This window comes from Acomys russatus, chromosome 9 (assembly GCF_903995435.1).
Source record: "Acomys russatus chromosome 9, mAcoRus1.1, whole genome shotgun sequence".
NCBI lineage: Eukaryota > Metazoa > Chordata > Mammalia > Rodentia > Muridae > Acomys > Acomys russatus.
Window position 1 is genome coordinate 29,654,288 of NC_067145.1, and position 26,377 is coordinate 29,680,664.

General features: G+C 44.0%; 1 pseudogene; it reads right to left on the minus strand.

Moving 5' to 3' along the window:
- Nucleotides 1-2,112: 2,112 nt before the first annotated feature.
- Nucleotides 2,113-3,645, minus strand: LOC127193671 (splicing factor 3A subunit 3-like; annotated as a pseudogene).
- Between the last annotated feature and the right edge of the window lie 22,732 nt (nt 3,646-26,377).

Genomic DNA, 26,377 nt, shown 5'->3' on the forward strand with positions numbered 1-26,377 from the left:
AGTGTGTCCCTGCTTAATACTGGCACACCAGAAAGTGTTAAGGTAGGCATCCTTGGGAATCATCCAACTTGTTAACGCTGGGGCCATCATATGGCTACATACCAGTTCATCCCCCAGGGAAGTTCTAAGACATGTTATATGTTAAGACTGTCGCAGGCCCTTGGGGACAGTGGATTCACAAGCACCTAGGGATTACATCTCTCTCATGTAAAGGCTACAGATATGATGCAGAAAAGAAAAGAGCATCTGTGTTCACAAGCACAGTGTTGTGGAGATAAGACACCCAGGAAGGTAAATGGAAGAAAATTTTGCTTTGGGTAATAGTTTCAGAAAAGCTTCAGTAAAAGACTGTGGGTCACACTCTGGGCTCTCCGACTGCAGGCCTGTGGAGAGGCAGGATAGGATTGTAGGGAAAGTGCAATGGAGCAAGGCTGCTCAGGACATAGTGGACAGAAAGCTGAAGACAGATGAGGAGGAGAGGTAGGGCGGAGACAGGGAGAGGAAGGGGAGGCAAGGAACAGGTACATTCTTGATGCAGCCCCCAGTGACCTATTTCCCCCAACTAGGCCAAATCTTTAGCATCCTCACTACCCCTCAAGAGTGCCCCCAGCCAGCCAAGGTCCAGACTTCAGGCACACACTCCAGTTCCAAATGTATCCCTAAGGAAAGTTATGATCTACGAGGAAAGAAAAGCTACATACACATAGGATCAGGCGGCGAGCTTCACTTATTTTAGAATGATCTTAATTGTGGGTGTTTGTGTGTCGCTGTATACTGTGTGATCCTTCCGTAAGTATTTACAATGCCCTATGATCAAGTCAGAGCAGCTAACATATCTATTTACTTAAACATCTAAAAGTTTGTTAAATAGGTGATAACTGTACATGATTTGGGTGTGACATTCTAATTTGTCTGTCTGGTGTGCCCTGATGGTGTTAAAATAAGTGGTGCCCATCACTTTATATGTTGAGCTCTTTTATTCTAGTTATTCATAAAATACACAAAGGTTATTGCAAACCGTAGTCCATCCACTTCGCCCGCCATCCTCACTCAGACTTTTGTAAATGCATATTGTATCGTTAGCTGACCTTATTTGTCCTCCATAAAATGAAGAATTTGTCTTTCTGCATCTGGCTTGTTTCACTTAACACAGCATCGTCCATTTTGCTGGAAATGACAGTATTTCTTCCTTCTTTGTGACTGGATAATATTCTGTTGTGTGTATTCACTTTTTGACAGACATCTAGGCTGGTCCGATGTCTAGTTAATGTGCATTGGGCACTTACTTTGTTTTTTTTTTTGTTTGTTTTTTTTTTTTTTTTTTTTTTTTTGTGAAATTATTTTTCCAGTGCTTACCACCCTCCAATCTCTCTTTACCTATAACTCTTGCTATCTTTCACAAGCCAGAGAAGGTGGATACCTGTATCTCCTGCCCTCCACAAACATCTGAGTGTAGCCCAGTTTCCAGCCAGTGCTGGCAGGAGTTGGCCTCCGCTGCTGCCAGTTTTCATCCTTGGTGGGACAAAAGGTGAGAGTTACAGACGTTGGCTTTCAGGACCTCTGTATCCCCAGTCTGCTGACAGCCCTCTAATTTCAGATGTAAATAAGATTGAGCTAACCTTTGCAGTAACATGATCATGATCAGAATAGACTTGGGTTTTAAGCATCACTGCTAATAGTTCATATTTACTACATATTTAATTATCAATAATTAAAACCAGGATACTTTAAATTTATTTCACTTATACATACATATACACTTCAAAATTACAATGCAAACATTGACACTTTACATAAATGACACATTTCGAAAAAAACAAAAAAACAAAAACAAAACAAAACAAAAAACTGTTTTCCCAAATTGCAATGGTGAATGGCATGATGGAGCTACTTTGTTTTTTGCACTTATTTATTTATTTATTTAGGTTTTATTTTCCCACACATCTTTTAAATATAAAAACAAAGGTAAAACACATCTCAAATTTGAAACCTGCCAGCATATCTTGTCTCTACAAGGTGCATGCTTGGCTAGAGACGACATAGTCAAAGTCTTTAAGAGCATTGGAAAAATAGAAACCATGGATCTCAGGGAAGCCCAGGCACAGCCAACCACTAGAGCAAACTTTGTCATTTTAGATCCTAATACATCTTCTTGTTCATGACATTTCCACTGGAGTCTTCATACCCTTCCTCAGTGTCAGGCTGACATCGTTCTCCAGCCTTCTACAGTTTCAGCTTGGCCCACAAGGAGACAGCATCTTCTATCTGTGTCACATTTGCAAAGTGGGCAGTGTTTGGGATGCCCAGACACCTCACGCCATGAGCATGAGCATCAGCAAAGTGTCGCTGGGAGGCCTTTGGCCCTTCGTAGGTGCAGTTGCCACACATCTCACAGTGTAGTTGATATGCAAACCATGAAGCTTATACAGCCAGTAGGGGATGGGTTTGCCATATCAGCCCATAGGGCAGGTTTTGGGGGTTGTAAATGATCTCATGCTCTTCATCTTCACTTTCGCTCTCGCTGATCTGCTCTTCCTCCTCCTCCTCCTCTCCCTCCTCCTCTTCTCGCTCTTCCCCTGTCCTGGCTTGCTTACACTGTATGTTTTCGTGAGTAACCTGTCATTGTTCCCCAAGAATCTCCATGTATTCATAGATCTGGGCTTCCAGGAAAATGATGCCTTTGTTCCTCTCAGTGTCTCTTTTTGTTCCCTTTAATTTGGAGTTCTTGGCAAACAGAGAGGTGCAGATTGACTCTAGGGACTTTCCTTTGGTGCTGAAGAGCCTCTGAGCTCGCTCTTCTTCGGTCCTGCCAGATTTCAGGCCAACAGTAGTGATTTCAACCTGCCCAGACCCAGGGATGCCAGGTCCTCCCAGGAGGAGAATGCAGAGAGGTCAAGATGGGCTCCAGCATGGGTCAGTGCACTGCTCATCTCTCTCAGCCATCCGGGAAAGGTGTCGTTGTCCCACTTCTTCTCAAAGTCGGTCTGAATCTTCCCAAAGAGCTCATTCTGATCCTGGAGGGTCTTCCCTCTCTCTGTGTAATCCTGGAGGTACTTCAGCAGCATCTCCATGTGTCTTTTACACTCTGCATTCTTCTTTCCTTCCTTCATCCCTTTCTTTCTTTCTTTCTTTCTTTCTTTCTTTCTCCTGGGATGTTAAATAACTGGTCAAAGATGGACAGATATGTGATGTAATCCAGTTTCTCAGACGCCTTCAGGTTAATGTACTTGAGGTAGCAGTGATGGAGATCAAGGTAGCGGCTGCATACCTCTTCATCTGTGAACTCCACTTGGATTCTGTGCTTCTTCACTTGGACTCTCTCGAGCCACTGACATTGGCACACGGATCTCATTTGGGTGTTTCCGATGAAATTCCTTTATCTGCTTGAGTCTGCTATAGGATTCAGCAAACTTGCTGGGTCCTGAAATAGCATCACGTTACTCCTTTTGTAGTCCGTCTTTATCACCGTACAAATGCTTCCGGTTCCCACTGACCTCCATGAACTTGCATGGCCCAAGTGCGGTGACCGGAATCGATCTGTTCCTGGAGCGTGGACTTCTTAGTGAGCATCTCTTTGGCTGTGACATCCACGAGCCGTTCCTTCTCCTTATGATAGCGCCTTTGCTGCCCCCAAATAATCTCCATTTTACCTTGGCTGCGGCACTTCTTGCACTTATTTATCACCTAGGGCTCTGGTTAGGTCTTTTTGTTTTGTTTTGTTGGTTTTTCGAGACAAGGTTTCTCTGTGGAGCCTTGCCTATCCTGCACTTGCTTTGTAGACCAGGCTGGCCTCGAACTCACAGAGATCCACCAGCCTCTGCCTCTCGAGTGCTGGGATTAAAGGTATATGCCACCATGCCCAGCTCTGGCTAGCTTTTGTTGTCAACTTGACAATATCTAAACCCATCTGGGGAGAAGGAACCTCAGCTGAAGAATTAACTCTACCAAAATATCCTGTGGCCAAGTTTGTGGGGGATTTGTCTTGATTGACAATTAATGTGTTAGGGTTCCGCCCACTGTGGGCAGCACCATTCCTAGGCAGGTAGTGCTGGAAGATATATATAAAAAAAGCAGGTTGAGGAAGCCAGAGGAGGCAAGCCAGTAAACAGAATTTTTCATGGTTTCTGCCTCAGATCCTGCTTGAGTTTCTATAATAATTATGACCTGAAAGTACGAACCAAATAAATTTTTTTTCTCTTCTAAGTTGCTTTTAATCATGGTTCTTATCATGCCAATGAAAAGACGAACTAGAACACGTGGCACTGCATTTAATCTCTAGACATAACACAAATCTAAAGCCTCTAAAACAACACCCTCCAAAACCCTACACTGGGCACCTGTAAAGGGAGGTAGCATCATGGAAGGATCATAGGATGATTATGACTTTGCAGATCACCTGTAAAGGTTGAGGTGTCACTGTGAAGTGCCTGGGCGATACTCTGCAGTATTCATTTGTCAGTTGCTGAGGCAGCTCAGGCACCATGCACTAGGAGTTAAAGAGAAGTAAAAAAAGACATCAGTGCTCTCAAAACCAGCGGGAGGAGAGTGCTGTGGGATTTCACTTCTTTGCTTTTATTACAAGAATTGTCAAAGAAAGAAGAGGGTTGAATTTTACCTTGACTAGTTACAAACCAACTACCTTGGGCTTGACGTACATTTAACTATACCTGTTTTCCCACATAATGTAACCACAGTGTATCCATTAGCCAACAATGAAATGAGTTTCAAAACACATCAACATACTCCCAGCAAAAAAAAAAAAAAAAAAAAAAAAAACTTTCAATACACATACATGCACACGTTCTCTCTCTCGATGTAAGTATTACACACAATGAAATACACAGGCTTGAGTACACAGCCATTGAATGTGACAGGTGCGCACACCTGTCAAGGTAGAGAGAATTGCAGTCCTCCCTCTGTGGGGTTCTACTTCTCAGAGCCCCTCTGCCCACATTCCTGCAAAGAAAACTGCTCTAGATTGTTCTCAGAGGTTGGCTTTGCCCGCTCTAAAACTTGATATTTTATACACCATTTTGTTTAATCCATACAGGTTACATACAAGGCTTTCATAAAAACACATCTTTCTGAGAAAAAAAAAATCTTCAAAGTATTAGGGCAGGACCATTGCTGGTGATGGCCCTGATGCCCTTGTCCTTAGTAAGGCTTCTAAAAGCAGACTGTTCTCCAGAGCTCAGTGTGCAGGTTTGAAATGGAATTCTGGAAAGCAGAAGCTGGCCAGTGCTTACCAGGAAGTGCTGGCTGAGATTCAACATTGAGTGTGTGTCTCTCCTCCTGGGCTCCTGTGTGGCAGTGACCTCCTTCGCTTTTACCCACCGTATGGCAAGTGTTCACCAGGAGTTACACTTTCTCTCAGTTTGCCTTTGAGGCTTGTGTTGCACAAGAATTGTTTGAGGATGGGTTCCATGATGTGTGTGCACCTTGTTTGACTTCCCAAAGCTGACTTCAGAGTTTGGAGGTTCTGTAAACAGAGAAAGCAGCCTGTTCAGAGTGACCGTTGGACATAATGCCACACTGAAATATCTGAAGCTGGAAAACAAATCTTAAAAATCACTAATGAAGTGTGCTCGAGTAATCATTTAATCGCTGGCAATGTGGCTGCACGCACGGCCAGGCCTTCTGGGCTTGAGAAACTGCAACCTTAAACCATGAAAAGTGGCCTTTTCTTTCTGCCCCAAATGACTTATTCAACCCAAACCAATTTCTGAGGCCCAAGCATATCAGCTGCATTTCAAGTGTGCCTCCAGCCAATGAGAACACCAGACTAGAACGATTAGCTACGTCTTTATCTTCAAGAAGCTTATGTTCCATGTGGGGAAAGACGCACAATATATATTTTAAAGTATTGTATAAGTACCATGCATAAAATTTAAATGTGTGATGAGACGGTATGAGATCATAGAGAGGCAATCTTTAGCCACTGAGACCTCAACTACTTCCTTACCACTGTAAGTAACTCACTCAGTCTTGGCAGAGAGTGGGACTCATCTGCATTGAGGAGACATCAGTGAAAAGACTCCTCACAAGAATGTGATCAGGGTTAAACGCACCAACAGGAGATGTGAGGTCCTCATAACCTGACAACAAGAAATGATGTCCACCCAAAGACTTGAAGGACGGATGTGAAAAAACCAATCTTCCTGGAGAAGGATGGACTCTCAGAGGGATCTCATGATGACACCAGGAATAGGAGGAAGCAGCTGCCTGATGATATCTGATGTCAATGCTGACATATAGCAAAAAAAAAAAAAAAAAAGACACACCTAAGCTTTCTCCTTTCTCGTGCTCCAATCAACTGACCCCTTGTTCAAAGCCACTGAAAGTTCTTTCTGCATTTCAGGGGGGAAAGAGGCGTATGTGTGCCGTGAGCGTATGAGCTAAGCACAAAATGAACCTTGGCAGAGCAGGGGGGATGCTCACAGAGGAGGAAATAATCTCATTATAAGTCCTACTAGGAGGTAGAGTTACTGGCAGTGTCAACTGCTCAGTTACCCTGCGAAGATAGGCTGTAAGCACATATCACCTTCAAGGAAGGGCCACCTGCACCACATTTTAGCTTAGGAACCAATAAAACTGTCTCCTGTTACCTATTGACACTGTGCTTCCTGGAAAAAAACCCCAAGAAAACTCAGCGAAGGAGAGTGGTAAATATCTCTGGTTTATATGTTTGGGTTGGAGAATCTGAGCTTCGTGTCTAAAGGTCATGGCAAAGCGTGGGAGTCCCACCTGTGTGCAGATCTTGAGGGCCACTGACTCTCATGTGAAAGGAGATTAAGAATCTCATGAGGCCCTAGAGAGGAAGTGGCTCGCCACCTTATTCACAGCAATCAGAGCAACAGGGGCTGTTTGCCACCTCATCTCATCAAACCAGCACCCTGCTTGCCCCAAGGGTTAGAGTAGGTCTCATCATGAGCAGGCCAAGTATTTATCTTCACCTCTACACTACAGGGCTTTTTTGGTTTTGTTTTTGTGTGCTGGTTTTGTTTTTTTTTTGTTTTTGGTTTGTTTTGTTTTGTTTTGTTTTTGGTTTGGTTGTTTTGTTTTGTTTTTGTTTTTCGAGACGGGGTTTCTCTGTATAGCCTTAGCTGTCCTGGACTCACTTTGTAGAGCTGGCTAGACTAGAACTCATAGAGATCTACCTGCCTCTGCCTTCTGAGTGCTGGGATTGAAGGTGTGCACCACCACGTCGAGCCAATTATTATTTTTCTCAGTGAATCAATAATTCATTCTGACTTTGACACCAGAATCAGGAGTGTGCCACCACACCTGGCTTATTGAGCTGTTCTAATTTGCTTCTATATTGCTGTGGTAAAAAACCCATGACCAAAGGAAAGGGTTTATTTGGCTCATATCCCAAACACCGAGGGAAGTCAGGGCAAGAACTTAGGAACATGGAGGCAAGAATTGGAGCATGCGCTATGGAGACCTGCATATTTACTGGCTTACTGGCTTCTCCCCATGGCTTGTTCAGGTTTTTGTTTTGTTTTTAATAAACCCAGGACCACGTGCCCAAGTATGGCACCACCCACAGTGAGTTGGGCCTTTCTTCCACATCAACCATTAATCAAGCCTTGATGAAGACATTTTCTTCCTTCCTTTCTTCCTTCCTTGCTTTCTTTTTCTTTTTCCTTTTCTTTCTTTCTTTTTATTTCTTTCTTTTCTTGAGACAAGGCTTTTCTGTGTAGCCTTGGCTGTCATGTATTAGCTTTGTAGACCAGGTTGGCCTCGAACTCACAGTCATCCACCTACCTCTGCCTCCTGGGATTACAGGTATGTACTACCAATCCCAGGAGGCATTTAAAATTTTTTAATTTATTCAGATTACATCCTGATTGTTAATCCCCCTCACTTGTGTCTTCCTGTTCCCTCTTTCTACCCTCCCTCCCTCTTTTGCCCTATTTCCCTCCCCTAGACCTCTAACAAAAGTGGACCTCCTCCCCCACTGCCTGACCACAGCCTATCAAGTCTCATCTGATTGCTTGCTTTCCCTTCCTCTGTGTGCCCTCAGGGCCTCCCCACATTTTTTAAATTGAGATTTCCTCTTCCCTGATACCCTAGCCTGTGTCAAGCTGACAAAACACCTAACCAGCACACACAAACACATGGACAAAGCATCTTCCATGCTGCAGGGCTCTTTATCAACTGGGCTGCTTTTCCAGCCTGGAAACAATGTCCTGTAGGCCCAGACTAGAAGTTCACAACCAGCTGCCAAGCAATGAGAGTTCCTAAGTGCCTGGGGGCAGCTTTTCACTCAGGAAGAGAGAGACCCAGAAAAGTTAGAACTGCCTCTTCCTCACAGCCAGGATCCCTGCTAAGAATGCCTGGGGGATGGAGCTTTGTCTTCCAAAAATGTAAGTCCTTAAGAACACAAAGAACATTCTTAGTCTGTTTAGTTCTCCTTGAGGCAAGCTAGAGACTTTGATTGGTTTTTTTTTGTTTTTTTGTTTTTTTGTTTTTTCCTTTTCAGAATCAGGTATGAATTAAAACAAACAAACAATCAATCAATCAATCAGTCAAACAAACAAAAACCTCCAGCAAGCTAGTTATTTTCAGGTATGTTTGGAGTGTTTGGTATCTGACAGATAAGCACAACACCAACCACATATGTAGTTCTAAACAGCTTAGTAGTCATATTACAAAAAAAAAGCTTAAGCAAAAACAAGTGAAATTATTTACAATAACACATTTTATTTAACATAATATACACAAACCATTATCGTTTGGCTGCATAATAAGTACATGTTACCTACATTTTACATACTCATTTCTATTCTAGAGACTCAAGATCCCATGGTTTTTAAGAGATGTTCTGATGTCACACAAAGTGGACATTCTTGGTGAAAGAAAGTGTAGCATCTCAGGGTCACCATGACCGCAGGTGAGCAGAGGACACTTGCTGTTTCAGTCAGGGTTTCTATTGCTGTGATATCACAATGACCAAAAGCAACGCGGCGAAGAGGAGGGGTTTCTTTCCACTCACAAGGTCACAGTCCATCACGGAAGGAACTCAGGGCAGAAACTTGGAGGCTGGGCTAATGCAGAGGCCATGGATGGTGCCGATTAAGGACTTGCTACCCGTGACTTGCTCAGCCTGCTTTCTTATACAACCCAAGATGTTCTCCCTAGGGCTGTTACTATCCATGTGAGCTTGGCTCTCCCAAATCAATCACAACAAACAAACAAAAAAATTGCACTAAGGCTTTCCCACAGGTCAATGTGGCAGAGGCATTTTCTCAGTTGAGGTTCCCTCTTCTTGGTTGATTCTAGCTTGTGTCAAGTTGACATAAAACTAACCCTCACAACTGGAAATCACAAAGCTCTCTTGTGATTGCCATAACATACCAGGAAACCAGGTGGACACAGTTCTTGATTGTGGGAACCAGGCCCGACTGGACTGCCTGCCTGTCTTGCTGTTGCATGTCCTATTTTTAGCAGCTTCCATGTCTGTGCTTATGATGGTTAGCTAGTCATGGTTACGGCTCTGAGAATGCACCCCTCCCTTCCTTGGGACTTTCCCTTGTGTGTGCAATCACCTCCTGAGGGATTGCACCTGCGAGTGGCATTCCTGCTTTGCTGCCTATAAGAAGACTTTTTGGATGCTGAATAAAGGCCGCTGCTCTCTTAGCACAAAGGACCCGCTGTTTTATTGTGTATTAAATCCACAGTCCCTCGCCCTTGACTCAGTACCATGGTGGTGCAGGCACCACACTTGATGGCACACTTGCTACCCACTAGCGAGGCACACAGAGCAGAAGCTGTTGGCCTGAGGAACTGCCCTGGGTGGGGTAGGGGTGTCTGGCCAGGTTCCCTGGGATCTGTGATGGGCTGCCCAGAAGACTTGTCTAAGAAACTAGCAGGCAGAGAGTAGGATGCAGGAGGGATCAGGCAGCGGTAAGGGGTAGAATCTTCCAACAGGGACCGTGTTGGTCCACAGCTCACACAAGGCGATGAGAGCTGATGAAGGACTCCAGTACAACTTCATGTCCGCTAAGATCAGTGTTGCGGAGCTTGAGACAGAGGGCGAGCATTGTCAAATCCTAGAATCCATCCCAGGAAGAAAACCTGAGGTGGGCTTGTCCAAACAACTACTCAGAAGTCTGGCTAGAAAATAAGAGAAGCTGAATGTGGCAACGCAGTGCCCAGAGTCATAGTCAGAGAATGATTTAGTTACTTAAAAAATGACATTCATAGCTGAGGGTGGTGGCGCACGCCTTTAATCCCAGCACTCGGCGAGGCAGAGGCAGGTGGATCTCTCTGAGTTTGAGGCCAGCCTGGTCTACAAGTGAGTCTGGGGCAGCCAAGGCTACACAGAGAAACCCTGTCTTGAAAAAAATGACATTTATTCATTTTGTGTGCCCATATATATGTTGGGTATATATGTGTGTGTATGTGTGTGTGTGTGTGTGTGTGTGTGTGTGTGTGTGTGTGTATGTATGTGTGTGTCCATCAGTGTGTGTGTCTGGTCTGTGTGAGTCCATGCATATGTGTGTGTCCATCTGTGTGCATGTGGGGTGTGTGTGTGTGTGTGTGTGTGTGTGTGTGTGTGTGTAGGTCTATGTGTAGGTTGCAAGTAGAGGTCAGGGGATGACATGAGTGACTCATGCCATGTGGGTGCCAGAGATTGAATGACTGAACTCAGGCTGTCAGGACTGGGAGGAAGCACCCTTACCAGGTGAGTCACCTTGCCTGCCCTAACACATACTTTAAAATGACTCCCCAAAGTAGAAGAGAACTCATTCTGTAAAACAATCACTTTCTTTCTTTGAAGATACTGTTTATGATGTTAGTGTCACTCAGAGCACAGTGAACACACACTGCACTGTAACATGGCACTCCCAGAGATTTTTTAGCTAAAATATCATCACTGCTCATTGAAACTGAAGAGTCAAATGCTCTCCAGCCTCCAATTTGGGAAGGCCATGTGAGAAGATGCCAAGGTCATTGACATTTGCTAATTTTAACATATATCAAATGTAAGTGTGAGGCTGGGTATGGTGGCGCACACCTTTAATCCCAGCACTTGGGAGGCAGATGCAAGGGGATCTCTGTGAGTTCGAGGACAGCCTGGTTTACAAAGTGAGTCTAGGACAGCCAGGGCTACACAGAGAAACCCTGTCTCGGAACAACAAACAGCTAAATAAGAAAAATGGAAAGTAGTCCTGTGTATATTATGAAGCAAGGCAGCAAAGAGGGGGAAACAATCGACTCTAGATCAGTATTAATTACTTGTCTGTGCTACGAACACCGCGTCTAAGAGCAATTGATGGAAGAATTTATTTGGGCTTACAGTTCCATTGGGTAAGAGTCCACCATGGCAGGGCTGTGGGCATGGCAGCCAACAGCAGGCTTGGGGGCAGAAGCAAAAGCTAGGAGATGAAGTCTTCAATCACAACCAGGAAACACTGAGAATTTAAACTCTCTAGCCCACCGCCATTACCACACTTCCTCCAGCAAGGCTGCACCTCCTAAGTGTTATAACCTCGCCAAAGAGCGCCACCAACTGGGAACCAAGTGTTTTCACATTCAAACTGCCATAGGTTCTCAGAGCTGAGACTTGAATGTAGCTGTCACCATTCTGTGTGAATCTCTACTGTGCTGAGTGTGTGAAATTCACATGTTCAATCCTTTCTTTTAAATTTTTTCTTGATGATTTTGATAAAATTTGGTTTCAAAATCTTATTAAACTCCATCTATGTATGCTTTTATTAACTCACTAAAGTATGATTTATCTCTTGAATAATGCAAAAGAATTACTATTATCATCAGGGTAATATCCATTCATTTCATAATACCAGATAGAACTCAAACATTCTATATAGCCCTGGGTCACATGGTGTCATTAAGCCATATTTAGAATTTGGTTTTTAAATCCATATGGAGATTAGTTTTAAAAGCAGTTTGCATCTCCATATTTTATTTTCTACCTAAGTGGAAGACCATCTGAAACTAAAGCCATATTCAGGAGCAAAGGCAGAAAAAAGGCTCAAGTTAAGTCCTGATGGACTGAGAAGATGTGTAAGCTTGCAGGCTGCCAATATGGTGCGGCACCTGCGAGCACAGAAAAGACAGAAGGGCATAGGGAGAGATTTGCACATGGTGTGCTTTCCTGGTGGGACCCCAGCTCCTCATTTCAATTTCCTTACAATTCTGCCTCGATGCCAGGCGTGTAAAGTGAGCAGGGAGGAGCTCCCAAGACAAAAATTCTTTTATACAGACCTGTTTTCATGTTATCCAGCTCCCATGGTTCTTATAGCCAGAGGCAGTCCTGAGGCCAGGCACTGTGCATAAACACTGAGGGCTCAGTGGAGCACACTGTGGAGGCCAGGCCTGGGGGGCACTTAGACAGGATATCTTCCGTCTAGTGTCCTATGTTCTCCATGGGAAAATCAAGTTCCACCTCCCCTGGTCCTCAGCCTAATGTGATAATGTGCAAGGGTTAATTTGTTTTTCATTTAACCTTGAAATGTATTTGTCTAACTAGAACTCAGTACATTACATTAAATGTTTAATATATATTATATATGTCTATATTATATATGTCTATATATATACATATATACATACACACAATCTATTTACCTATAAATCATATGTCCAGCATCTAGCCATCATTTATTTTTCTATAAACTAGCTAGCTGTCATCTAGCTCTTTATTAACCTACCTATTATCTTCTAACTCACCTCTCTCTATCATCTATCTATCTATCTATCTATCCATCTATCAATCATATATCTATATTTATATATAATTTACCATCTGTCTATCATTATCTACCTATATACCTATTGCTAGCTACCTATTTATCATCTGTCTAAATTTATCCTCTGTCTTCCTGTCCTCTCTTCCTATCTGTCTAAGCATTTCCCCTTTCCCTAGGAAATGCTTTGCATAACTGGATCCTGTCCTTATGACAATATGCCCTTCCTTATTGTTAACACAGGAAGCACAGCTTATTATCCTACAAACAAGTTGCCAATTGTGTTTTAAGTTTTTTTTTTTTTTAACACAGATTGTTTTTGCCTTGCTCTTTGGCTTACAGTGTTTTACTTTAATAAGTCTATCTCAGCCCTGTGATTTTCTTTGTGGCTCACTGCTTTTTGTCCTCAGTATGATGCTTATACTTACGAGAATGCTGTGTTCCAAGCTAAGAGATCTCAAATCAAGAAACTCACGCCTAGGATATGTGCAGGGCTTTGTAGAGAACAAGAAGAGGGATTCTGGGGATTGTCAGTCTAAACTACAGATAATCAGGTCAAAGGAGAGCTAAGCCTGATCAACTAATGTAGCAGTGAAAGGGCCATGGAGAACAAGATGCCTAGTATTTGGAGTTGCAGACCCTCAGACATTCAGAGGATGCATACTGCCTTGGATGGTAACTGGAGATTCCTAAAAAAGTTTCTGCAAGATGGTGAGTCAGGCATGGAGACTGGGAGAGAGGACGAAGAATGACCATCTCAGTGAGAGGAAAGCAGCACACAAGGACAGGAGTAGAATTGAGTGGAGATTGGGAGTACTGGGAACCTTGGAAAACAGGAGGGTCATAAGCAAAGCAAGTCAGATGTTTTCATTATCAACATGTGTCACAAACTCCATCAAAGTTAAAGACTTAACACACAGCAACCATTCACATACTGGGTAATCAATGAATCCTAACTTGGAAGTTCTTCTGTCCTGTGTAATGTCAGCTGAATTACAGACATCTGCAGACTTCACAGAGATAGACACTCAAGCTGGTTCACTCACTTGATGTTAGGACCTCAATTCTGTCAAAGTGCAGCATTGGTCTCTTCCACGTTGCTGCTCAGGCTTCCTCCAGCATAGCAGCTGAATGCCAGGGAAAGCTCTAAGGGACGAGTCTCTGTGAGCACTCACCAAGCAACACCCCTCTGTCATCAACCCTGAGCACCAGACCCTGGCTGTACTCAGTCATGCAGTGGATCAACAAAATGTTCATCCTGGTGACATAAAGCTTGAGTGAGAAAATTCAAGAAAGAAAAGACTTGAGTTCACACTTTCAAAGGTTTTCATCCATATTGTTGGGTAGAGTGTGCAAGAACAAACAAATCACATGGCGGCACTCAAGACGTTGAGTGGGAGAAAGTCTGTATTCCCTGACTTCCTCTTTTACCCACTGTCCATTCCACTGAGATGCTCCACCTACTAGTTATTGCTCCCACCCCACCCCCCCGCACACAGGGTGGGTTTTCCCCATCACGTTTTGTCTCCCATGTCAATCTTCTTTGAAAATACACTTATAAAAGCACCCAGAAGTATGATTTAGAAGTCTTTTAATAGTTGTCAAACCAATCAAGTTGACAGTTAAAATTAGCCATTGCATATAACAACACTCCATCAGTATGAGAGTGGACTACATTGGAATACATCAGTGTACAATTTAATGGACCCAAGTAAAGCTGTACGAAACCTCAATCAGATGAAAATAATCAAAATAAAAAAAGGAGGCTACAGTGGCTTCTCAGGTGTTAAACAAACTAAGGTGGGATACAGAAGAAACAGGTTTCTTCCACAATAAACAACATGGTGGAGGGTGTGTTTGTTACCTTTCTCTTACTGTGATGAAACACTATGACCAAAGGCATTTAACAATTAGGGTTCCAGGAGAAAAGTCTGATATAGCTAGTCAGAGACGTGACAAGTGGCAGGCATGGTAGCAAGAGCAGAAATCTGAGAAATCACATCTTTAACATAAGCATGAAGCAAGGAGAGTGAACTTAAGTGACACACAAGATGTTATAGTTATCTTCTACTGCTGTGACAAAGCACAATGACCAAAGCAACGTGAGAAAAAAAGTATCTAATTGGGGGCTTGAATATAGTTTCAGAGGGTGAGTATGTGCCATTCTGATGAGGAACACAGCAACAGGAAAGCAGGCAAGGCACTAGAAAGGTAGCTGGGAGCTTATATCATATCCACAAGTTGGAGGCATGGGGGAAGGGGGAGTGAGAGAGAACAAGAGAATGAAGAGAGAGAGAAAGAGAGAGAGAGAGAGAGAGAGAGAGAGAGAGAGAGAGAGAGAGAGAGAGAGAGAACTGGAATGGATTGGATTTTGAAACCTCAAAGCCCACCTCCAGTGACATATCTCCTCCAACAAAACCACAGGTGCCAATCCTTACTACAGGTCCACCAATTGGGGACCAAGTGTTTAAACATGTGTCTATGGGTGCTGCTTTCATTCAAAGGACTACACATTGCTTTAATTTTCAGACCCATTCTCCAGTGACAGTGGCACACTTCCTTCCTATAACCACTCTAAACAAACTGCAGGCCAAGTGCTCAAATATCTGAGCCAATAGGGCACAGTTCTTATTCACACTGTCATAATGGATAACACAACATCAATCATAGGAAAAGCTGAGCTTCTGCAAACCTTTTATGAAGGTTCCACTTACTCATCCCCCATTCTAAATAAATCATCTGGTCAAGCAATAAAGGCTCTCCATCAAGAAGACACACAGGAAGCATGACACGTCACCCAATATTCAGCTACAAGATAGGCATTGCTGTAACCCTCTATAGCTACCGACAACCCTGCTGTGAGGGAATATCTAGAAATAAAATGCAACTTTATCGATTCTCCCCTTCCTAGAACCTCATCATGGTGCTGATCCTCAAGATGCAAAAAGAAAAAGAAAAACCATGGCGTCAGTAGATGGAGTTTTTTTTGTTTTCTTCCTTAATCGCCAGTGGGAGCTATCTGCCACATGCTCCTAGGTGGTCCTCAGTCCATAGCTTCCTGCATTGTGCCACACAGGTCACTGCCTCCTGCCACTTTCCTACCCATGCTGCTTTGAGATTTCCTCAGACAACTCTCTGTGAGGGTTTGAATCTGCAGTATCTCCATAGCCTCCAAGATACTTGCTTCTAGCAGACAGAGACATTCAAAAGCAATGAATTCAAAAGGGATGGACCAATTTATTTGACAGAGGGGATTTCAAGACAGCACAGCAGTCAGGGCATAACCTTACCCCATGACTCCACGTGTGGTTTCTGGGAACTAGTTATGTGATCAGCCACAACAAGGGGCTTAGGCAGATCTTCCGGTGGCCCTGCCACCTGAATCTATGTGGCCTCTGTCTCGGGCAACCTTCACTCTGGGCTGCAGCTTCCCTTAACAGATGTCTCTGGCTTCTCCAACATCCTCCTGTCTCCATGGCAGCCTAGGCTTTGGTCTTCAAGGTATAAGCGTGGCTTACTGAGGAGCTCCCTGCAGGGACTCTGACCCCATCATTCCGGCTGTTCTCAGATATCAACTATCAACACATGTGATGTGTGTTTTCCGCCTCCCTAGAGAGAATTATTGCTAAAGCACTGTCTTAGTTTAACAAGCAGAGTCCTAACCTCAAGGATATAAATGATACCTTCGTCATTCTCATTTTTCTTTTTATATCTTATGATACTGGGGACAGAGACAGATGAAATGGAGCAGAATCACACAGCAAATATCAGACTTTACACTGGAATTTCACAGGAATTTCTTAGGAGATGTGACTCAAACAGACTTGTATTACCCATATTTGGTGGTACTTCCAGTCAAAATCTGAAGGAATACATAGCGCTCAAATTAAAGTGCCTTGGTGAACTCAGAGGCATACTGTACAAAGCTCCACAGGCTCCTGACCTGTCCACAAGTGTCCATCAACCCTCATGTCTCCCTGACATGAAAGAGGAACATAAACCTGGGTCACAGGCTTGAAATGAATGTTGGCTCCTGCCTAACTCCCACATGCACGCCTTCAGGAGACTCAGCATGTCCGAATACAGATCCTAAGGCATGAAGGTAAAGCAGAAGAGAAGGCTCCTCAAGTGAGCTTGGAGGGCAGCATGCAGCCACGATGTGTTCAGTGATAGACCATCCAGGCATGGCGTGCTGCTCTGCCTTCCATAGGTGACATCCAGGGAGGAAATGGCATGAAACACCCATGTCACAAATTGTGTATGTGTCTACACATAATATAAAGATATAATTATATCTGTATATGTACATACAGAAGTATTTTGATATATAGGCAGCATTGCTATAGATTTTATAGACATTTATTTATATAACATATATTTATAGATTACAATATTATATGTTTCATTATAAACAAAGATTTACATAAGCATCAGTAATGTATGCAAATGCATAATAGTTTATGTCAGTGCATGCATTTAATGTGGTTAAACAAGAGCATGAGAAAACAGGAAACAGGAGATTAAAGCTGTGCTGCTTTTCTGAGGGATCCCTGTGGCATCCCTCACCCTTCTCACGGTTCCCTCATGTCCCTGCACCTCTCACAGTTCCCTCATGCCCACTGTTCCCTCTCTCACAGTTCCCTCACACCCACTGTCCCCTCTCTCACAGTTCCCTCACGCCCATTGTCCCCTCTCTCACAGTTCCCTCACGCCCACTGTCCCCTCTCTCACAGTTCCCTCACGCCCACTGTCCCCTCTCTCACAGTTCCCTCACGCCCACTGTCCCCTCTCTCACAGTTCCCTCATGCCCACTGTCCCCTCTCTCACAGTTCCCTCATGCCCACTGTCCCCTCTCTCACAGTTCCCTCATGCCCACTGTCCCCTCTCTCACAGTTCCCTCATGCCCACTGTCCCCTCTCTCACAGTTCCCTCACACCCACTGTCACCTCTCTCACAGTTCCCTCATGCCCACTGTCCCCTCTCTCACAGTTCCCTCACGCCCACTGTCCCCTCTCTCACAGTTCCCTCATGCCCACTGTCCCCTCTCTCACAGTTCCCTGCTTCCCTACTGCCCCTCTCAGAGTGCTCTGCTCTCCAAGTGCTCCCTTTGGCTCTCTTCAAGCTGTTCCACCCATCAGTAGACATCAATGTTATCTAATTCATGGAGACAGCTCTGTAGCCAAGTAGAGGCCCCTTGGCTTACCACTTCTCTCTTTCACTGACCTGAGCACCTTTGTGGGTCCTTCAGGGTTGCCCCCATCTTAACCACCTCATGAGCAGGCCATTCATGTTCCTCCACTGTATGCCTTATTGTCCTGTGCAATCTTGGTATGAGTGTGTGGTGCACAAAAGCTGCCCTCAGGAATTAAGTTATCTTTTGTTTGCATCATGTCCTACATTCCTAAACTAAGGAAAGCTATCAGTGAGTCATAGGGCGGAGGCATGAAATGTCTGGTTTACATTCTGACATTTTCAAGAGATTTAAGAAAGGATTTCAGCAAATGTTGCCTCTCCAACTTCTCAAGCATTAGGAATGCACACAGACTCTTACTTCTGATACCAACTATAGCATCGTATGAGGAAGGTGAGAAAATAATCCTTCATACTTGTCAACTTCTTGATTTAAAATATAAATGATCTACTTTTTAAGATTTGGATTGTTTTGCTGTTGAACTTTTAAAGCCTGTTACCTGTCTGGGTGTGCAGATTTCATTTGATATGATATTGGTAAACAGTTCCTCCCAGTCTGTGCTGTGACCTTCCAGGAGGCAGGATGGTCTGGTAGGCGTTTTGGTATATGCAGTTTCGTCAGTGTTGCTTCACCCCAGCTTCCCGAGTGCTTTTGTGAGGAATGAATGGTGAAGTTTTTCTAATGATCTTTTCTGTCACACAGTCTTTCTTCCTTGGTTGCATAATAGGACTTGTTTTAAATAAACCTTGAATTTCTATGGCTCAGGGGACATGCAGAAAGACTGTAAAAGCCAGAAAACCTGAATGGTGTCTGTGAAACAATTTCTCCTAGAAGTGGCTATGTAAACAAGGCCAGAACATTAGCAATATCGATAATAAATATGTTAACATAGAAAGAGAAAATTTTCACAGGGTTCCATGTGCAAACAACAAACTACAGGCCACTAATGACTTCTGGGAGAAGAAGAACTAGCCTTTGCCATGGGTGAACCCCCTTGTTGGTTGTCCACTGCACAATGTTCAGTCCTGAAACCAAACAACCAAAACATACTCATCAGATTGCATATATATATATATATATATATATATATATATATATATATATATATATATATATATACACATACATACATACGTACACACATATATATGTTCATACATGTGCATATGCATGTATGCAACATAATTAAAGCTAACGACTTGAGAGTGTATGGGGGTGACACAGAAGGAATTGAGGAAAGAGCATCTAGAAAAAGACATTAAAAACATATCTTAAAAGTTAAATTTCTGAAACGAACCTTAATTGCTTCTGATGATGTCTGGTGTTGTTTCTTGAGACAGGGTCTTACCTTGTACCCCAGCCTGACCTGGAACCCTCTGTGAAGCAGAGATTCAGCAATTCTTAGCCTTAGCCTCAATGCCTGGATTATAGGCCTGAGCTACCATACCTAGCTGATGATGATGACTTTCGAATGCTGCTTAGAGTGTTATCATCAGTGCTCCTGAGTGGTACTTCTCCACAGTCATCTTGTCCTATAACTTCTGTCTGGTGTCTTCTGATCTCACGGTAAGAGTAGAAAATCTTCCTTTCCTATCTAGCAGGTGTTTCAGAAATATACCTGAATGGTAAGCCAATTATCTGCTTGATTAAGTCATGAGCCAAATTCAACCTAAAACAATGTGAAAGGGCTGGGATGTGGTTTTCGAGGCCTAGGGGTCAGTTCCGATAGAGAGGGTGCATACATTCTGTCACATAAGAACGGCCAAAATTTAAAGCCTGGACATTTCAAGAACCATCCAAGGTGCAATAGCTCAGGTTCTATTGGCAGTACAACACAGTCTGGGACTGTTAGAGCTGAAGTTGGGACCTTCTGTAAAGACAAAGGCATTTCACAGAATCCCATCATTTCACTTTTAGACCTTTTCTGAAGGAGTTGCAGGTACACAAAACCATTTGCTGTTATTGGCTTAGTCAAAATAAATAAAAAATGGACATAGTCCAGAAACCCATCCACAGGAGGATGGAGAGACAAACACCCTCATCTATACAACGAATGACTGAGAATAATAAAAAGGGGAGGGGAATAATGGGAAAATGGGGGGAGGGAGGGAAGAATGGGAGGATACAAGGGATGGGATAAACATTGAGATGTAACAAGAATAAATTAATAAAAAAATTTTTTTAAAAAAGCAATGGCCTGTTGGAATGCTCTAGAATGTAGAATTATCTAAAAAAAAAAAAATCATTTGGGCTGCATGATAGATGCCCTGTCACTTAGTTGCAGGGAGAGTGATGACATCAGTGGTTGCTTAGATACTGAGGTGTGGCAGAGGCAGGAGGAGGGGGATGGGAGAGCATCCCCAGGGACAGGATGACACTTTCTGCAGTGTCAGCTGTGTTGCTACCTTGATGGGTCCATGGTTTAAGGGGTGTGCCTGTGTCAAAGCACAATGCCAGTTTGCACCCTCTATGTGTCTTTTAAATGCCACAGTCACCTACAAAGCTGTCAAACATCAGTAAATACCTTGTAAATACTATGCAGAAAGCTTGGTTTTGGCTTTCCACAATGCACATGTAAATAAACTTGGGGAAATTAAGAAAATGCAAGAAATAGAAAATGAACATAATCATTAAGCACTCCAAATAATTATGCTTTTAAAATTCATATACAGTGTTATCTTTTTCTGATGTGTACATTAGAAGGCGGTTAGAATCACATTACCATCCTTCAAGTGGACTAAGCTGAGCCTTGTGCCATATTGTCTTCTATAGCACAACTTCTAAGATCATGAAGCGTCATTGTTTCCTTTGCCATCTTGTTAGGCATTATTTCTTGTTTCACTTTTTAAGAATGCTGTGACCAAAACAGGTGTGTATACAACATGGAATATGTGTGTTTACTTTCTAGATTGTTATTACACTTATTTTATGTTTAAGAGAAAACAATTTCCTGTTCAAAACATGTGTATTTTTTAAAGTCTTTTTAAATTGGTTCCAAATTTCTGGCAGAGGTATTTTAACAAGATGGAATTTCCCTTGTTAGGCATCAGCACATGCCCACCTTTTCCATACATTTGGAGACACATAGACACATCCAAGAAAAAGTTAAAAATTCATTTTATAAGTCAGAGAAAGAGATGCATTAAATTCAACTGGGATTGCTTCCTTATCTAATGGAAATCAGGATGGCACAATGAAATAATCTATCTTTTTCAGTTGTTTGTGATACTCCCAAATCAACTGCAGTTTTTCTTGTGGCTTTGCTCCCAAAGCCTTGTGAGGTACTGAATGAGCTCACTGTTCTGCTTGTGTGGCTTTTGTTAAAGGTGCCTGCTGACTGGTGTCTTCACTGGCTTCATCCTTCTGTGACTGTCCTCAGACCAGGCCAAGATGGTAACTGATCCTTCTGGGATGGCAGGAGGAGACAAAGAGGGACGAGGAGACAGTGAGGGAACACACAAGTAATTAATTCAGTGTCAGAGCCATTGGTACAGGTGCTAATCAACTTTGACTACTCCTTCAAAACTTGACCTCTTAGCCATGATGCTACTTGATGGTGGCTTCTTACAATACTTCTGTCAGTACAGGTGCCACAGCAGGGAGGTGACCTAGACTCCCCAAATAGATGCACTTAGCTGTAATTATGAGATTCTACTAGATTAGGTAGAGGGGGAGAAGTAGGAATAAGTGAATCTAACCCAGATACCTCCTCCACTCTTGCCTTTGATCGTTGTCTGCATGAAATGTCCTCAATGGTAGGGGACCACTAGGAATCCCTGCCAAGCAGGGTCTTGGTAGAGGCTTGCACAGTGGCTCCTCCTACTACCTGGCCTTCTCCTGCAGCTTTCTGTCCCTATCCCAGGTAGGTTCTTTCCCTGAGTTCCTCACATCTAAACGCCTCTGCCAGTATCCTCTGCTGAGCTTTCAGGTGGACACAGGATGCAGAGGGGCAGATGTGTACATCTGAGCAGGAATTGTGGCATTTTATCACGCATGGTCTGAAATCACAGCACAACCACTCATACAGGATGCACAAGATCTGCTCTTCCACTGATGTCTGCAGCTGAGTCACAGCAGGAGGCAGCAGGGAGGGCAGCCGCAGATAGGGCTTCTGGGGCAGAAGAATGGTAATCCAAACCAAGCCCAGGAGTAGAGGCTTCTCTCATCCTGTTCCATATAGGAAGTAAGCTTGAAGATCAATTTTAGGTCTGGTAGGATTCTGCAGGGGGTCCAGGCAAGTGCCTCAGCCTCCAGTACAGCATCAAGCATCACCAGCAGGATCAAACTGCCTAACAGAAGATGGCATCAGTGGTCCATTGAGTGTTTTTATAGAAGATAGCATCCTGTCTGCATTTTGCCATCAAAGGAGAAGACACAGCAGAGCATCTGCAATTTTTTTTCTGGCTGGATTTAGATATGACAGCCTCTAGGAACAGGTATCAGGCTTGTGGCACATGCACAGTTTCACCTCACAGCAGCAACCACTGGATAGATGTTGATGCTGGACTGTGCGTTTCTGTGCCTTGTTCCTGCAGCCCCAAGCGGCTACAAATGCAGGATGCCCTGTGCGATTCAGCAGAAGAAAACAAGTCCGGTTAGCCCGTGCCTTCAAGCTGAGTGTTTAGCCTTTATGTGGAGCACTCAGACAGAACTGTGGGGTTTTCCATTCCAGATCATTCTGCTCTGGCTGAGTTCATTTAACTGCTTTACCTGAAGGTGAATTAGACTGGATATTTATGCAACTGCCATAGTCCTGAATCAGGGTTTTCTAAATTTACACTTGAAAAGAGCCATAGAAATGCATCCCCGGGCATCTAAGCTCTTTTGCCATTGTATAAGCTCTGAGATGACAACAGGAGATGATTTCAGATAAAATCCAAAGACAGCAACAGAGAGCAACTTCATGGCTGCACAGACAAGGAGCGAAGATGTATTCCACAGCCTGGATGTGGGAACCACCCAGTTCCTTATTTACACTGAGTAACAAAAGCATAGCCATGGGGTCAAACAGAAGAAAGTAGGCCAATGGCTGCCCTTGGGTGTGCATGCTCCATCAGCCACCGTTGGCTTCCTAGAAACCCTGTTTGTGCCATTCGGGCAAATGCAAGCTGACCTTGAGCACAGTTGGGAGAGTTGGAGTCCAAATCTTCACACTTGACCTAGATGGGTGTTTGATCACCACAGTTCACCACTCACCCAACTGCAACAATAGCAGCAGATGCAAAGACTAACAGTGAAATGGAAGTAGTTATAATCACCATTGACTTAGACACCCTACTGTCGCTCCCACCTATCCCTCCTCCTTAGATTCTAACAGCTGGGTCTTAACCACAACCACAATTTCTCCGCTGCCACTTCCCAGCCAGTCCTAGGTATGAGATGATGCATCAATAGGCTCAGCCTCTGTATCACATGCCGTGTGGGGTTTCAGCTCGATGGTCTGCAGACAAAATTTACGTCAGGAACAGCACAGAAAGCCACATACTCTCTCATCACTCGCCTGGTCCAGCAGTCTCTTGGGTTCTATATCTTGAAGCGTTATGGCTAGTGTTCCCATTCATCTGGCCTTGTAGAGCCCCAGGCCTCACAGCTCTTCCCCTGAGCCCCCTTCAACTGCTGATGCCCTGTCACTTAACTTCCAGCCCCTTTATCCAGGCCTTACTATAGATAGGACTGCCTGAAACCATTGTTTCTGTCACCTCCATGCCTACCACCCTGCTATCTACAGAAAGGACAGCCAAGAGGGTCCAGCCTCGTTCCTACCATCCTGGTCTCCTTCCTCACTCCCTGTGTAAGCATCTGTGAGATTAGGACAGTGGTTAAACCTGAAAGACATTGTTTAACTCCAGGACATCAGGGAACCTGAAGAAATAAAGCCTTAGGAAGAGCAAGTGAATTTTGTGCCTTTGGTGTCAGGTAAAACAGAATAGACAATACCATGAGAAGAGTATGCCCTAGTTGGCCTATCTATGCTATCCTGGGAACAGAGCAAACAGAACTGAGTGCTGATTGAAATGTCCTCGCATGACAGCTGAGGAGCCCATCCATCAGCCAGCAGTGTGACTCAGGATGAGGACTTCCATCTTGTAGTCTTTGCTTCCTCTGCTTTCTTACTTCATGCCATCAGCTTCTCTCTCCAAAATAACTCAATATAGTTCCCACGTCCTCCAACCAGCTCCCTCTCCTCCACCATCTCTTGGCATCTTTCTCTCTCTGACTCTTGAAATTAAGCTTTCTGCCAACTTGTAACAAGGATCCTCCTTCCCCACAGGCTCAGAGCCTACCCTAAGGGCATACCCATCCATCAACACAAAACCCTACTCTGGCCCCGCATGGGTATCTTTTCTTCTATTCCTCAGAGTGCTGACTCAGTCTACTCCATCACATCAGGCACATCTTTATCTGGGGACTGTTACCTCTCTCTCTAGCATGTGGCTAGCTTTCACGTCTTCTCCCACCTATCTCCCTGTGCTAACCAATTTCCCCTGGTGGTACAGTGATCACTGATACATAATCAAAGCACGTTGCCTTAAGTACAGCAGTGTCCTTGAGCAGATCGCCAGCCTCTGCCCCTACTAACAAACAGGTGTGGAACTTGCTCAAGGATGGAACTATTTCATACCCTTTCCAAAACTTTGAGAACATCCATTCTTTTCTCCACACCTGAGCATGGCCTTGAACCCCTCGACTGTAGGTCCCCAACATGCCTCCAACTCACAACCAGAACAAGCAGTCACCAAGCCAACATAGACTTGTGCTTATGCTTCTACTTTTCCTTCTAACAACAACTAAGATTTATTGTGTAGATATGACTTGGGTTAAAGTAGGATTTATTATGTATGCACACTGCTAAGTGCTTTAAACTAAGACCTGTGGAGGCCTGAAGCTAAGTGCTTTAACATTTGATGCATTAAAAAAAAAATCAAACCTTCTAGTTTGGAATAGTTTTAGATTATTGAAAAGCTACAGAGTGCAGAGTTGGTGTGTGCCCCATATCCAGCTGCCCCAACTGCTGGCTTCATACATCACTAAGGTACAGTTGTGTAAACTGAATAGTCATATTTTATTGTTGCTTTAAGCTCATATTGTATGGGCATGACCAGTTTTTCCATTGCTGTTAAATTCTGTGTACACTGGATTGACCCACTGCCTACACCTCCTCTTGTCTTACAGTTTTTCTTAGCCTTCCCTTGCCTCTCATGATGGGGATGTCTTGAGGGTACTGACTAGGTACATAGTTAAATGCCCTAGTGCTTACCATAGGGGTGTGAGGTGATGAGTTCCCAGAAAGGGTTTGGCTGGGTGAAATTGTCCTTTATAGTGTTGGCCTGAGTGGAAGTGATGTCTTCATGGCACCACTGTCCCTCCTTGGCCCTTCTACTCAGTCAGTAGGTGTGGGGAAGGCATCCCATCTTTAGTTTTACTATTTTTCTTCTGTTCTTTGGAAATTATCAGACATATGTCCTTCAGTCCAGGACACAAAGGGAGCTTCTCATTGCCTTCAAACCTTTCAAACTGAAGCCCTTCTCCCTACTGCTGTTTTGGTTTCTCTGAAGACTCTAAGCTCTCCAACCTACTGCTCATTCATTTCCCTTCCCCATGACAAATGTGATGCAGCTACCATGGGATCACCACAGTGTGATTCTTCATCCTCTGCTGCTGGAACTTATATGATGTTGTGGTCATCTAGATCTAGATGGATTGGTGAGGGACATCTCCATGAGCAGGTAGGGTTACCTAAATCCACAGGTCAAACCTTGAAAACCTCACTTGCTGTGTACATTGATCAGAGAGCCCTCAGGTCCCTCTGAAAACAACTGGCTTGCCCTGGTATCTCGTGGTGACCCATTATCTAGGCTTTGTCACTTTTCCAACTCTGAACTCAGGTGGAAGGATGTTCTTGAGCCCAACCTCAGCAGTAACAGTCATGAGAATCTTCTTAGAGAAGAGCCAACGTGAGAAATCAGTGCCCGTGGGTATCTCACAGTACCAGTGACAACACAACAGTGTGAGTTCTCCATATCCTTCTTGCCAAACATTCAGCAAGTTACTGACTCTTGGCATTGTGTCACCTTCTCCTCACTGCTGCTTCTCTCACTGCTTACCAGCCAAGAGTCCAAACCCACACCTATGGCCCGTCTCCTTCCTAGGGTCCACACAGATCCCTACAGCCCATCAGCCTGGGGTCCACACCCACCCATACAGCCCACCAGCCTAGGGTTCACATCTAGAGTCCAAATGCACCCCTACAGTATGCCATTCTAGGTATTTTACTCAACCCCCTATAGCCCATCATCCTAGAGCTCATACTCACCCCTACAGCCCGTCAACTAAGATTCCACACAAACTCTTACAGTCCTACAGCCTGCAGTCCAAACCAACCCCTACACCCACCAGCCTAGAGTCCACACCAACCCCTACAGCCCACCAGCCTAGGGTCCACACCCACCCCTACAGCCCACCAGCCTAG